General features: G+C 33.6%; 1 pseudogene; it reads right to left on the bottom strand.

The window, feature by feature from the left end:
• Positions 1-2401: 2401 nt before the first annotated feature.
• Positions 2402-13797, bottom strand: LOC143657318 (olfactory receptor 8U9-like; annotated as a pseudogene).
• Positions 13798-15087: the final 1290 nt, after the last annotated feature.

The following is a 15087-nucleotide window of genomic DNA, read 5'->3' as shown; positions in this document are numbered from 1 at the left end:
TGGCCAAATGGTACATGAAGAGATGCTCAACTTCCCTGGCTATTAGAGAAATGCAAAACAAAACCACAATGAGTTATCATCTCACACCCACCAGAATGGCCATTTTCAACAAAACAGAAAATGACAAGTACTGGAGAGGATGTGGAGAAAGAGGCACACTTATCCACTGTTGGTGGAAATGTCAAATGGTACAACTGCTGTGGAAAGCAGTTTGGAATTTCCTCAAAAAGCTAAATATAGAATTGCCTTATGAACTGGCAATATCACTGCTAGATATCTACTAAGATGTGAAGGCAAGGACCAAATGGACATTTGCACACCAATGTTTATAGCAGCATTATTTACAATTGTGAAGAGATGGAAACAGCTAAAATACCTATCAACAGACAAGTGGCTAAACAAACTGTGGTATATACACACAATGGAACATTATGCAGCTGTAAGACAGAATAAAGTTATGAAGCATGTAACAACATGGCTGGACCTTAAGGACATTATGCTGAGTGAGATTAGCCAGAAACAAAAGTACAAATACTGTATGGTCTCACTGACATGAACTGACATAAGTGAATAAACTTGGAGAATTTCATTGGTAACAGAGACCATCAGGATATAGAAATAGAGTAAGATATCAGGTAATTGGAGCTGAAGGGATCCAGACTGCAACAAGACTGAATGTAAAAACTCGGAAATGGACAGCACAATACTATCTAACTGTAATACAATTATGTTAAAACACTGAATGAAGCTGAGTTTGAGAATGACAGAGGGAGGAGGGCTGGGGGCACAAATGAAATCAGAAAGAAAGATAGATGATAAAGACTGATATGGTATAATCTAGGAATGCCTAGAGTGTATAATGATAGTGACTAATGTACAAATTTAAAACATGTTTTTGCATGAGGAAGAACACAGGAATGTCATTACTGCAGGGTGCTGAAAATAGATGGTAATTAATATTGTAAAAGTTTAACTTATGTGTGAGACTAAAGCAAAACATGTTTATTTGGTACAAAATTTATATCTTGACTAGTGCATGTTCTAATATAACTTCTGTAGACTGCTTAATTGAACACCATAAACACGTGAAACTTCGAGTAGGATGTGAGATTTTGTTGGTTTGTCCAGAGTGATGCCCCAATAAATTCCAGAGTGATTTGAACAGTGAACAAAAAAGTATTTGCAAAGTCCCCTTTGGGTAATGATGAGAAAGGAGGGAAGTTCAACTTCCCCAAGTTGATCTTTTTATGTTCTCACAAGCAGTTTGGACAACAAAAGCTATAGGCTGAGTCCCCAATCTTGGGGTTTATTCATATGAAACTTAACCCCATAAAGGATAGGTCAAGCCTACTTAGAATTGAGCCTAAGAGTCACCCTCAAGAGAACCTCTTTTGTTGCTCAGATGTGGCCTCTCTCTCCAGCCAACACAACAAGCAAACTCACCGTCCTCCCCCTGTCTATGTGGGACAAGACTTCCAGGGGTGTGGACTTTCCTGGCAATGTGGGACAGAAATCCTGGAATGAGCTGAGACTCAGCATCAAGGGATTGGGAAAAAAAAACCCTAGAATGAACTGAGACTCAGCATCTGGAGACTGAGAAAACCTTGACCAAAAGGCGGAAGAGTGAAATGAGACAAAATAAAGTGTCAATGGCTGAGAGATTCCAAACAGAGTTGAGAGGTTATCCTGGAGGTCAGTGTTACACATTAAATAGATATCACTTTCTTAGTCAAGATGTAGTAGAGAGGCTGGAGGGAACTGTCTGAAAATGTACAGCTATGTTCCAGTAGCCATGTTTCTTGAAGATGATTATATAATGATATAGCTTTCACAATGTGACTGTGTGATTGTGAAAACCTTGTACCTGATGCTCCTTTTATCTACCTCATCCACAGATGAGTAAAACATATGGAATAAAGATGAATAATGGGGGACCAAATGTTAGAATAAATTTATATTGAAACACTGGTGATCGGTGAGGGAGAGTGGTGGGGGGTATGGTATGTATGAATTTTTTCTGTTTTCCTTTTATTTCTTTTTCTGAATAGATGCAAATGTTCCAAGAAATGATCATGATGATGAATATGCAACTATGTGATGATATTGTGAATTACTGATTACATATGTAGAATGGAATGATCAAAAGTTAGAATGTTTGTGTGTGTTTCATGATTTTTGGTATTTTAAAAAAGTTTAAAAATTAATAAAAAATTAATTATTTTTATTACATTTGTCCTATAAGACCTGAGAAAGTAGATGTAAAATTTTATGGTTACTTATACATCTGGAATTTTATTTTTCAGTGATTAGATAAGAATTCATCATTAACTCATGAAAGTAGCCATTCTAGACTTTCTAGATAGGTACAAAATTCATACTATATAGAAAAGTCAATTTTAAATTAGTTAAGTTGCTTTCTTAACTTCATGAACTTAGAATCCTGGTTTTTATTTATGATTATTTTCTTCATAATTTTTTCTGCCTCCTTGTTCTGAAGACTGTACATTAAGGAGTTCAACATGGGGATGATCATTGTATAGAAGGTGGAAGCCACCTTGTCCATGTGAAGGGAATGGTTTGAGCTTGGTAAATAAAGATCAAAGTCTTACAGAAAATGGTGACTGCCACCATGTGACAACCATATATGGAGAAAGCTTTTCACCAGCCCTCAGCTGAGCACAGCCTCAGAATGTTCAAAATAATGTACATGTAGGAGAAAAAGGTAGTTATAGGGGACTAAATGAGCATGATCCCAGCACAAGCAGAAATCCATAGTTATTGGGAGTGATTATCAGAGCAAGTTATCCTGAGGAGAGGCATGTCATCAAACTGTCAAGGTAGAAATGATTGATGATATTGGAATGGCAATAAGAAAGGTGGAAAATGAGGATGGTATGAAACAGTGCAACCAAGCTGCTATAGCTATAGGGGGACATTATAAACTGAACGCAGGTTCTTGGAGACATCATGATCATGTACAGGAGGGGGTTGTAAATGTCCACATATCAATAATAGGCCATGGAAGCCAATAACAAGTAATCAGCTGTCATGAATGCCAGAAAATAGCCTTATTGAGTGACACATGCATTAAGGGAGATAAATACTTTGCTTGTACAAGAAATTCCTGAGCATTTTGGGTGTAATGACAGAAGAATAGCAGAAGTAAACAAAAGCCAAATGGCTATGGAAGAACTATATTAGTGCATTGAATCTTGCATCTGTTCTAATGAGTTGAATCAAACCCACCTAGCCTATTACTGTAAATAGATAAATGGAAAAGAAAACCACAAAGAAGGGGCATCTTCTGCTCTTGCCAATCTCCAAGGCCTACAAGATAAACTCTGTCACCAGGGCACAATTATTTGGAGCTATATGTATCTTCTGGCCATCTGGATAAGGAAGATGAAAGGAGTATTACATCCACCTTACCATTTCTATAGGTGATCTTTTTATAATCCAATTCCCTGAGATAAATGTTTACTGTTAACATGAAGAGCAAATACCAGATCATTAGTATACTGGGAGCCTGAGGTTGGGAACAAGAGCCAAAAGAGATATTAGTTGAAAAGGCATATTTCTGTCCCTCATTACCCCAAATCACTGTTTATACACAGTTAAAAGCTGTAGATCAGGATTTACTCCACATTGGCTCATTGTTGCTTCAAAGCTCCTGCACATTATATTGCTTAAAATTTAGCCATTATTGTTCAAAATTTAAAAATGCTGTGTTTTTATTGAAGGAACATTAACATTGAGAACATACAAGAAAATGAAACTTCTTTTGTGGTTTCACTTGACAGATCTGTAATTTTTCCTAAACAGATTGCTGCAACGGTGACACAGAGAAAATTCAATATTTTTCATGTATACCTTTAACATTTACCATACACAGGTCACCAGAGGTTTCTACACAGTCTTATAGTTGGATAAATAATGCTTCCTTCCTGTCTTGCACTCTTTCTCTTTTTTGCTTTTTCTCTCACTTTATATTTGAGAAAATGAAGAGAAAACAATTTTGAGAAAAAAAGATGTAAATTACTTTATATGCACTGAAAAAATATAGATTAGAAATAAATGTTGTATAAATAAAATAATTACTCATATTTCCTCACTTTCTTTTCACTATTTCCCAATGGTTTTGTATACTACAATTCTGCTCAGTTTATCCCAAAAAACTTAGCAATTTTTTAAATAAAAATTTTTAAATGTAAATAAATTTAAAATTTATTCTTTTAATTTAAAATGTTTATTGAACAGCTACTTTTGTGCTTAATAATTTCTTTCAAAGTATGCTAACTCATTTGAGTTTATCCTCAAGAAAAATGTGATATTCCATCCTGGAATGCTGACATACAGGTAGATTTTTAATGTCAATTGATAGCAACATCATCAAGGAAGAGAATATAGATCTAGGAAATCTTCAATCTTATATTCTCTCATTTGCATCTGAACAAATGAAAGTACATTTTTAAAAAAGAAAAGATTAAGAACTGAAATAGGAAGACAAAATTAAGTATTGTTTTACAGGTCTGCTCTTACCAACACCCTTCTTTATACTAGTGGTATTCAGACTTTTCTAGTAATGACTCACTGAGAGAAATAGTTGTCATAAGATTAATAAAATACATATATAGATCCAGAATGAAACTCTCACATCTGCATATGTGGATGCACTCTTGCTTTCTTTTCTAAAAATAAATTTCATTTAGAAAGGCTGGTTATGTTCTACTAAACTGAGCTTGTAATCTAGTAAATGTTTCACAAGGATGTCTTAAACATTTCCCCACCACCAAGGCTGCCTCTCACAATGACCAGCTTGAGAAATGCAAATATACATTGCTTACCTACAACCACCTCCTAGTAGGGATATCTCTCCTTCCTCAGGACACTTTTTTCATTACTTTACTGATGGAAAGCACCACTTTTTCCTTGCACTTAGTACCTAAGCCAACAATGTTTATGTTATGAGTAAGTATACAGTCTAGTCCATGAATATTTTATAATCAAATTCCAGTCACTTCTCTTCCTATCTGCCATCGCCAACATGAAGTTATCAAATTAGAATAACCATTTTCCATTTCTCAATTACAATTTGTCCTCACGTGTTTTCCTGTGTTTACACATGAATTTCACTGTACTCTCCTCTACCAGGTTAAAGGTAGATAGATAGTTAAAGGGAAAACTCTTATTTATTCTTCAAGTCCTATCAAAATTCCACTTTTTCTATGAAACACACCTTTTTTTCTAATTCCCATGGTGTGTTACTATCATTCATCTTTGTTTTCTGGAAATACTTTATTCATAACTCATTTATGGATTTTTTCATATGTATAGCAAGCTTAAATCTTTTCATATTTCTACTCTGACTGTAGATTTCATGGATGCAAGCCATGGCTTTTCATTCTTTTCCTGATATACTCTTTTCAGAATCTACTTAGTGGAATCAAAAATTAATTTTTTGTAATAATATTTCAATACTTATTCCCTTTGTTCATAATTAGTGTTCTTTACTAGCATAAAAATACATTTAAAGATATTGTGCAAGTCTGAAGGGATTATGTACCCTAGAAAAGTCATGTTTTAATACTGACCCATTTTGTGGAGGCAGCCATTTCTTTTAATCCCTATTCAGGACTGCAGGCCAGAAACTTGATTGGATTATTTCCACAGATATGTAACAAGCCTAATTGTGAGTATTAATCTTTGATTAGAGGGAGATGTGACTCCACCCATTTCATGTGGGTCCTGATTAGTTTACTGGAATCCCTTAAGAGGATGCATTTTGGAGAGAGTCACAGAGCAGTGAGAACCATGAAAGCCCATGCTGCCAGAGACCTTCAGAGATGAAGCAGTAAAACACACCCCTAGAAGAGATTCATGAGAAAAGAAGCCTGGGGAGAAAGCTAGCAGACATTTCCATTTTCACTGTGTGCTTTTCTAGTTGAGAGAGAAACCCTGAACTTCACTGGCATTCTGGAAATTAAGTTAACTTTCCCTAGAGGACTTAAATTGAACATTTCTGTAGCCTTGCTTTAATTTTGACATTTTCATGGCTTTAAAGCTGTTATCTTGCAACTTAATAAATTACCCTTTTTAAACGCTGTTCTTATTCTGGTATATTGAATTCCAGCAGCTAGAAAACTAGAACAGACATTTTGATGACTTTATTCCTATGTGCTCACCTTTCATCCTGAGTAAAATCATCAGCTTTTGTAAGAATGAGAAGGATAATTTTGCCAAATAATACTGTCTAGTCAATCAAGTACCTGATTTTTCCAAACCTCCTATAAATTATTTCTTGGATTTCTGAAACTTTTTACTCAATTCCAAACTAATAAGAAATATATTTTACAAAATAATGACAGGCACGGAACTAAAATTCAATGAGAGGGAATTGTATTTGCCATTATATCAGAAAATTCCATCTAAGATGTGTTATTCTATTTTATTCTATTCTGTTTTGCTTCATTTTAAAAATATCTTGACCCTAATTTTGAAATACACTCTTCTAACCTACCTGAGTAGTATGTGCCCCTATTTTAATTCTGAGTGGTTTGCACAGCAACAAATTACAGGGTTTTATCAGTGAGTATTGCCCAAAGGACTTAAGAGGCATGATGCAATCAAGATCATTAATAATATCATACCCCATGCTGCATGGGGGAAGAGGAAGATGAATTGGTGTTATTCTCTGTTTTTGAAGAATCACAACTCTAAAGCTTGGCCTTTTCTGTGCCATAATTATTGCCTAACATTCCATAATTTTTGGAATGGTATCAACTGTTGTTTCAATTGTTCATATTGTTTTTATTGGTGTTGCTTGGTTTGAATTTGGTTTTGAAAAAAAGATAATAATTACAATGTGTCATTCAAAGAACTGAAAGACCAACTCCCCTGTGAACCTATCCCTAAATTTTGTATGACATAATACTGCTCTTTCTTTGGTTTACTCTTTGAAAGGCTCATGACATCTTTGCTTGCTCATTCAGGTTATCTCTGTCAGTTATTTAATTTCCTTATGACCAGGCCTAAAGAATATTTTTCTTGGATATTATCTTATCTAATAGCTGTGGCTATAGAAAGGCTGTGCTGGATGAAAAGGTTTCCATCTTTATCAGGGAATATTGTGTCTCTGAAGAAACTGGTTACAATCCTCAATAGTGCAAAAAGCAATGTGAGGGGGCATAAAAGCAATTAGGTTATTATTTTCCTATTTCCAAATATAGTATATATTCCTCTGCTTTCCTAGCAATTTGGGGAGGCAAGTATTTAACTGAGAATGTACAAGAGACCTCTGATATCTTGTAGAGGTTTCAAATAGACGAGAGCAGAAAATCTTAGCTGAGGATCTCAGTGGGCTTGTAAGATAGATGTAAGAAGCATCAGTAAGGCACTTAATATGTCGTGTTGCTCAAAGCAAGAAGAAAATTACATCTCCAGGGATCTAAATTTGAGAACTAACAACTTATTATGAATATGGTTCATAGAGAAACAGGGATGGACTTTTATGGTTCAGACACTGGCTTCAAATATAAACTTTTCCACATTTGTAGTAAATAAATTTCCAACCCAAATTCTGGGCTACAATATAATGTAGTGGGGAGAGTCAGCATCTAGCAACCCCTTAAACATGATAAATTAACACATCAGGTACATTGAACTGGGAGAACCAGCAATGTCTTCTAAGTCATAGCTTGATGTCAGCACATTGTGTCAGTGTTAATCAGAATATATGTATAAATATGAACTGTGTGCTGATTTGAATGGATTTTTGTACCTAGAAAACCCATGTTTTAATCTTAATCAATCTTATGGGAGCAAATATTTCTTCTAATCCCTATTCAACACTATATGTTGGAAACATGATTAGGTTATCTCCATGGAGATGTGGCTCAATCAGTTGTGAGTGTTAAATTTAATTAGATGGAGATGTGTCTCCAACCATTCTACAAGGGTCTTGATTAGTTTACTGGAATCCAATAAAAGAAAAAGCATTTTGGAGAAAGCTTCAGAACTCTGCAGAACCATGAAACAGAGAGTCTACCAGCCAGTGACTTTGGGAGATCAAGGAGAATGTCCCTAGGAGAGCTTTGCAGGGCAAGGGACTTGGGGGGAAGCTAGTAGATGCTGTATTCGCCAAGTACCCTTCCAGTCAAGAATAAAACCCTGACCATGCTTGCCATGTGCTTTTGCACTTGAGAGAGAAACCCTGAACTTCATGGGCCTTCTTGAATCAAAGTATCTTTCCCTGGATGCCTTAGATTGGACATTTCTATAGACTTGCCTTAGTAGGGACATTTTTGTGTCCTCAGAACTGTAAACATATAGCCTATTAAATCCCCCTTTTTAAAAGCCATTTTATTTCTGGTATATTGCATTCTGGCAGCTAGCAAACTAGAACAGATTTTGGTACCAGGAGTGGGGTGCTGCTGCAGTTTGCAAATACCAAACATGTTGGAATGGTTTTTTAAATGGATAAGGGGAAGATTTTGGAGAAGTTTTGAGGTGCTTGATAGAGAAGACCTATAATGCTTTGAAGAGATTGTTGGTAGAAATGCAGACTCTAAAGACACTTCTGATAAAGCCTTAGACAAAAATGAGGCATATGCAATTATAGACTGGAAGGAAGGTGAACCTTGTTTTAAAATGGCAGATAATCTGGCAAAATTGACTAGTGGTTTTGGCTGGAAGGTAGATTTTTAAAGCCATGAACTTAGATGTTTAGCAGAAGAGATCTTGAAATTAACTGTGGGAAGTGCAGCCTGGTTTCTCCTCACAGCTTATAGTGAAATGTGACAGGAAAGACATAAGCTGAAAACTGAACTCTTGCATACAAAGAAACCAGAAGTTGGTGCTCTGGAAAATTCTGGGCTTCCAGGAGGGGAGACCCAGAGAGCAGTGCTCCCCATGAGGATTTGGCCAAATGCAGAACCAGTAAGCCATTTCAGAGAAAGCCAAGATTGGACATGGAGTTATCCAGGAAAGGTTTGTGGAAATGCCTTATGTCTGATGGGCATGATCTGAGGCTATTGCATAGAAAGTCAATCAGAGTGTTGTAGAATCTGCATAAAGAGAACCACTGTCAGTCAGGACTGAGAGGGACAGAGAAGTTCCACTGGGATACTTTTATTAATCTCACATACCCTCTTGAGTTGTGACAGTGGATTTATAGGTGAGTCTTTGGGGTTGAGCCTATTTAAACAAATTAATTTTGCCATATTACTTACAGAATTCTTCATACTTGGGAAAAATTATAACACAATAGACATAGAATTCTTGAGATCTCAAGTCTTTCAGTAAAATCAATGTCATTTCAATAAATTAAGAAAAAGTGTTTTAGATTAGACACAGAATAACTGTTACAATCTATTGTAGTAGAAAATCATTAAAAATAAAATATACTATCTCAAAATTGCAAGAGGAATGAAAATTTGCCCAAGAAATATGAACTATGTAGAACTCAAATTCTGTCAACTGACAAAATTTCCATTTATACTATGGGATTTATGATTGGCAATGCATGATAAGACCTGTCCAGTGCACCTTGGGTTTTCATGAGTGACATTGTAGTCAATAAAATTGTCCCCATAAGGAAGTACAAGAAGATGTTTTTAAGGATTGAGGGGGATTCAGTTATGGGCCAGGGGCAATAGTGGTAAGAATAAGTTTATTGGCAAAGCACAATTTCTGGATACCACTTAGAGAGGTGTCAGAGAATTACTAAACACAGTGAGACTGTAGAACATATTGAATCACAAAGTTTCCAGACAGTGCTTGTGTACCAATTTGTGAGACAAATCTTCTTTATGGTAAATTCCAAATAATAAACATAGAAGGAACAATGAAGGTAATAGAAAATTACCAACAGGACTGCATGGTGAAAATAGCCACAGACCACAGACTAGTGCTAAAATTAGTGGACAAAGTTTTACATGATCATTTGAAACTACCACCATAGTTTGTGAAGAACACTTTGTCATATATCATATTAGTAGATGTATTTTAATAAATCTTAAGCAATATTATTTTATTTATTGTTAAATCCAATATTTGTATAAATATCAGAGAGGTATATGGAAGACAGGTCATGTTATCTCAAGATCTAAATAGCTCATCTTTCCCCAACTACTCATTCAAAGACATTTCATTGCATGTTTTACATTGGCTTTGCTGGGGATATTTAAATCAGCACACAGGTTAGGGTTTTTCAGCTTGTTTTTCAGAGAGTTGTTTGTGAAACATTTAACAGCACACACCTGACTCCCTTCTGTTTAAAATTTTTATACGTATATATAAAATATTTTAATACATTTTACTGTTGGAATAACAAATATCCCTCATTATAACATCCTTCAGGAGGTTAATATAATGATAAATTTATGTAAAATATATCTGCACTTAAATATAATGTTAATGTTGTGAACTTATAATAAAATTAAGAAAATAAATGCATTTTAACTATTTTGAAATTGCCCAAAATGGCAGTGCTTAAATATATTTTAAGAGTTGCTTATTTATAGAAATAATGGCATGCCTTAATGTTAAATGATATATGCCCATTAAATGATATAACATGTTTACATTTATTGATATTAAAATATCATAATATACTTACTTAAAAAGATTACCCTATTAATTATTTATGTAAAAATAACTGCTTTGTATATGCTTACTTGCTATGATTCATAGATAAAAGATAACAGAAAAGTTTAAATTGTTTTTGTCAAATGTTAACAGTAGTTATATATATATATGTGGTATTTTTTATTATTCACATGAGGACCATGGGATCAGAATCCACATTATTTTATATAAAATATCCAGTATAAAAATTTGCAACACATTCAAATAAGAAGAACATTGTGACTCTTAAACAGGGGAAATTAAGAAACTATCCTCTGGTCCTAGATATCAGAGTTAACAGACAAAATCTTCAAAGTAGTCATGATAAATATGTTCAAAATATTAAAGGGAATTAAGTTAAGCATCAAAGGAAAGTATGATTAGAATGATTCATTAAATGAAAACAAAGAAAAATTATTGAAAAATTGAAGTGTGAATTGTAAGTACAATAACTGAAAAAAATTTTTAAGTACATAAATGTGTTCAACAGCAGACTTAAGGTGGCAGGAGAAAGAACTAATGAACATAAAAATAGATCAATAGAAATTATATAAGCTGATAGCAGAAGGAAAAATGAAGAAGAATAAAGAGAATCTCTGAGACCTCTGAGACATCGAAGCATACTGACATATGCCTAATGGGAATTCCAGAGGGTAAGAAGAGATGGAAAGGGTGCAGAAATAATAATCGATAGAATAATGATGGGAAACTTTCTAAGTATGATGAAAACATTAATATATAAACCCAAGTACTTCCAAAAATCCAAATATTATTAAACCAAAGAGATCCATGCCTGCAGTCACATTATTATTAAACAGGATAAATAAAGAAAGAAAACCTTGAAAGGAGCAAGACAACAGGCTCATCATGTACAAAGGAAACACACAAATATAGCAGTTAGTATTACATCAGATATAATAGAAACCCTAAAACAGTGGAAGACATATTGAAAATGCTTGAAGAAACAAATTACCAAAGAGAAATTCCATATCCAGCAAAATTGTCCTTATGGAAAATTGAAATAAGGTAATTCACTGATAAATGAAGACTAAGAAAATTTGTTGCAGCAGATTTGCCTCAAAAGAAATAATAAAGAAAACTCTTCTGGTTGTAAGGAAATTACATGAGACAATAATTTAAATCCACATGAAAAGATGGAGAAAATGGGTAAATATTGATATGTAGGTAAATTAAAAGGACTCATACTTAAGTTTTTCTCTTTTCTTCTGTTAACTGTATTAAAACAAATTTAATGAAATAGTAATTACAAAACTGGGTTTTAAGACTACAGCATATAAAGATGTATGCATTATAATAAAAACATGTCAATTAATTGACATTGGAGGAAAGTTTGTAATTTTATTGAAATTGCATTAATATTGAATTATTTTAAGTTAAGACATATATTATAATGTCCAGAGCAACATCTAAGAATATAACTCAACATAATAGCAAAAAAAATCCTACAAAGGAATTAAGATGGTATATTATGTTAGGTATGTTTTAGATTAAAGAAGGCATAAGGGGAGCAATGTAGGAACTAAAACATATGACATATATGTAAATAAATAACAAAATGAAATATGGAAATCTAACTATATTAATAATCATATTAAGTGTGGTTGGATTAAAAATCTAATCAAAGGGGAGAGATTAGCAAACTAGACACCCTTAAGAGATTCAACCTCATGCTATCTATGAGAGACACACTTTAGATTCAAAGTAAAAAATAAGTTTAAAGTTAAGAGATGGAAAATTACATACTATACAAATAGTAACCAGAAAAGAATAGAAGTGACTGTGCTTATAGGAGACAAAATAGATTTAAGACAATATTACTAGAGGTAAAGTGGTATATTTAATAATGATAAAAAATCCAATTGTTCAAGATAATGTAACAATTGCAAATTTAATAATACATATGTACCTAACAATGGAGCCCCAAAATGCATAAAATGGAAAAGGATTCAAAAGATAGAAATGAACAATTTAGGAATAATTTTTGGAGACTTTAATATTCCCTCTCATTAATAGACAGAACAAGTAGAAATTAGCAAGGATACAGAATATAGTGTTTTGAATGGGTGAAGTGAAACTGTTTTTGTTAATAGTCACTTGATACTTCACATAGCCAATTTTTATAAATACAGGAAATTATAAAATATGTAGCACTAACATATTTAGGAAAGTTGATGGGGAAAATCTATATGTAAAAATCTATGTATAGCTCTCCATATCAGGAACTAATAATCAAAAAATGTAATTTAGAAAGCAGTTACTTTCACAATGACATTCAACAGAATAAAATTTTTAGAAATAAATTTAACAAAAAATTGCAAAACCTATACATGGAATACTATTAAACCTAGCCAAGAGAAATAAAATCTATACATAAAGGGAGATTGGCCATGTTAATGGGTTATGAGACTCAAAATTTTTGAGATGGTAATTTGCCATAATTTGATTTATAGATCTGGTACAATCATTTTCAAAATCCCAGCAGGAATTTTCTAGACATTTTCAAGCTAATTCTAAAATTCTTTGGAAATATAACAGGACTAGAATAGTCATAACAATTTTAAAGGAAAAAAAAAGGAAGAACTTAACCTGATTTCAAAATTTATGATTAAACCACAGTAATTGAAATGGTGTTTCATCCCCATAAATACAAATATAGATCAAAGGAAGTGAGTTAAGAGTCGGGAAATAAAGCCATCCATTTTTGGACAATTTTTTGTGACAAAGATTCCAAGGAAATTCAGTGAGGAATTTTTGCCTTACCCCCAAATATGGTTTTATTTCTAAATAATATAGCTGTCAATGTGACATTGAAAATTTTTGAGGGCTTATATTCCCTAGCTGCAACATCTATTGAAGTGAAGAAGGAAAAGTACAGGGAGATAGAAAATGAAGTATTTTGTTCATAAAAAGAGGAAAAGATGGAAAAATTCATCTGATCAAATATTTCAATTTTCTGATTCTATAGTTATTCTGAATGAATATTAAGAAAATATATGTGTATCTCTCATCATTACTAAACATTAAGATTTAAGTTGACACTTTTCTTTGATTAGATAAGATTCGCTTTACAGTATCTTCTACTTCTTTGTTCCTCAGGCTGTGGATCAGTTGATTCAGAATAGGGATAACCAGGGTGTAAAACACTGAGGCCATTTTATCAATATCAGAAGTATAGCCATGGGCATGCAAGGATAGTTCAGTGGTAGAATTCTTGCCTGCCTTGCAGGAGACCCTGGTCCATACAGTTCCCCAAAACAAACAAACAAAACAAAAACAAACAGACAAAATTCAACAAATGGTGCTGCAATAATGGGATACTAACATGGGAAAACAATGAAATGTGACCCCTGCCATATGGCATAAAAAAAAGTATACTTGTGAGTAAATAAACAACAGTGTCCCATATAACACAACCACTGTTGGGAGCCACAGGTAGAGAGGACTTTGTAGCTCCCCTCAGCTGAGTTCATTCTGAAGAATAAACATGTAGGACATAAGATCAATTAACAGGGAAGAGAGCAAATTAAAGCCTGAAAAGATCAAAATGATCAATTCTAATTCATTTGTGCCAGAACTGAGTATGGATATCAGAGGAAGACAATCACTGTAAAAATAGCTGATGATGTTAGAGATACAAAAGGATAATGTAAATAATTTAATTGTAAGAAATAGGTACACAAGAATGCTGTAAAGATATAGAATAAGAACCAGCACCGAATGAACTTCCTCTTTGTTCATTTCTACCTTTTGAATCCTTTTTCATTTTATTCGTTTTGGGGCTCCATTGTTAGGTACATATGTATTATTAAATTGTAATTGTTACTTTATCTTGATGAATTGGATTTTTTTATCATTATTAAATATACTACTTTACCTCTAGTAATATTGTCTTAATTCTATTTTGTCTCCTATAAGCACAGTCACTTCTATTCTTTCGTGGTTACTACTTGTATGGTATATCATTTTCCATCTCTTTACTTTAAACTTACCATGATCACCATGTAGAGAAGAGGTTTGTAAGTGGCTACATAGATCATAAGCCATTGCTGATAGAATAAATAGTTTACTGATAATAAAACCTCAAAGGTTGCTAGCAAAATAACACACCAGTTGTAAGAAATTGTATTTTTGTTCACCACAAATCTTATCTTCATTTTTGGGCCAATGGCAGTGGAATAACCAAAATCTTTAAAGGACAAATGTCTAAGAAAAAAGTACATAGGAATGTGTAGCTTGGAATCCAAATGGGTCAAGAAAATCACGCCCAGATTGCCTGTAATTGTGACCAAGTATATGACAAGAAAGGTTACTAAAAAGGGTGCCTTCAGTCCAGGGTTATCCTTGACACCTATAGAATAAATTCAATCATGTGGGTCAATGCAATATGGTTGTGTTTTTCCATATGGTCCATCTTCATAATCCCTGTGAGGCACAAATCAGTAC

This window comes from Tamandua tetradactyla, chromosome 2, assembly GCF_023851605.1.
Source record: "Tamandua tetradactyla isolate mTamTet1 chromosome 2, mTamTet1.pri, whole genome shotgun sequence".
NCBI lineage: Eukaryota > Metazoa > Chordata > Mammalia > Pilosa > Myrmecophagidae > Tamandua > Tamandua tetradactyla.
Note: the sequence above shows the minus strand (reverse complement) of the source record. Positions and strands in the feature narration are given on the sequence as shown.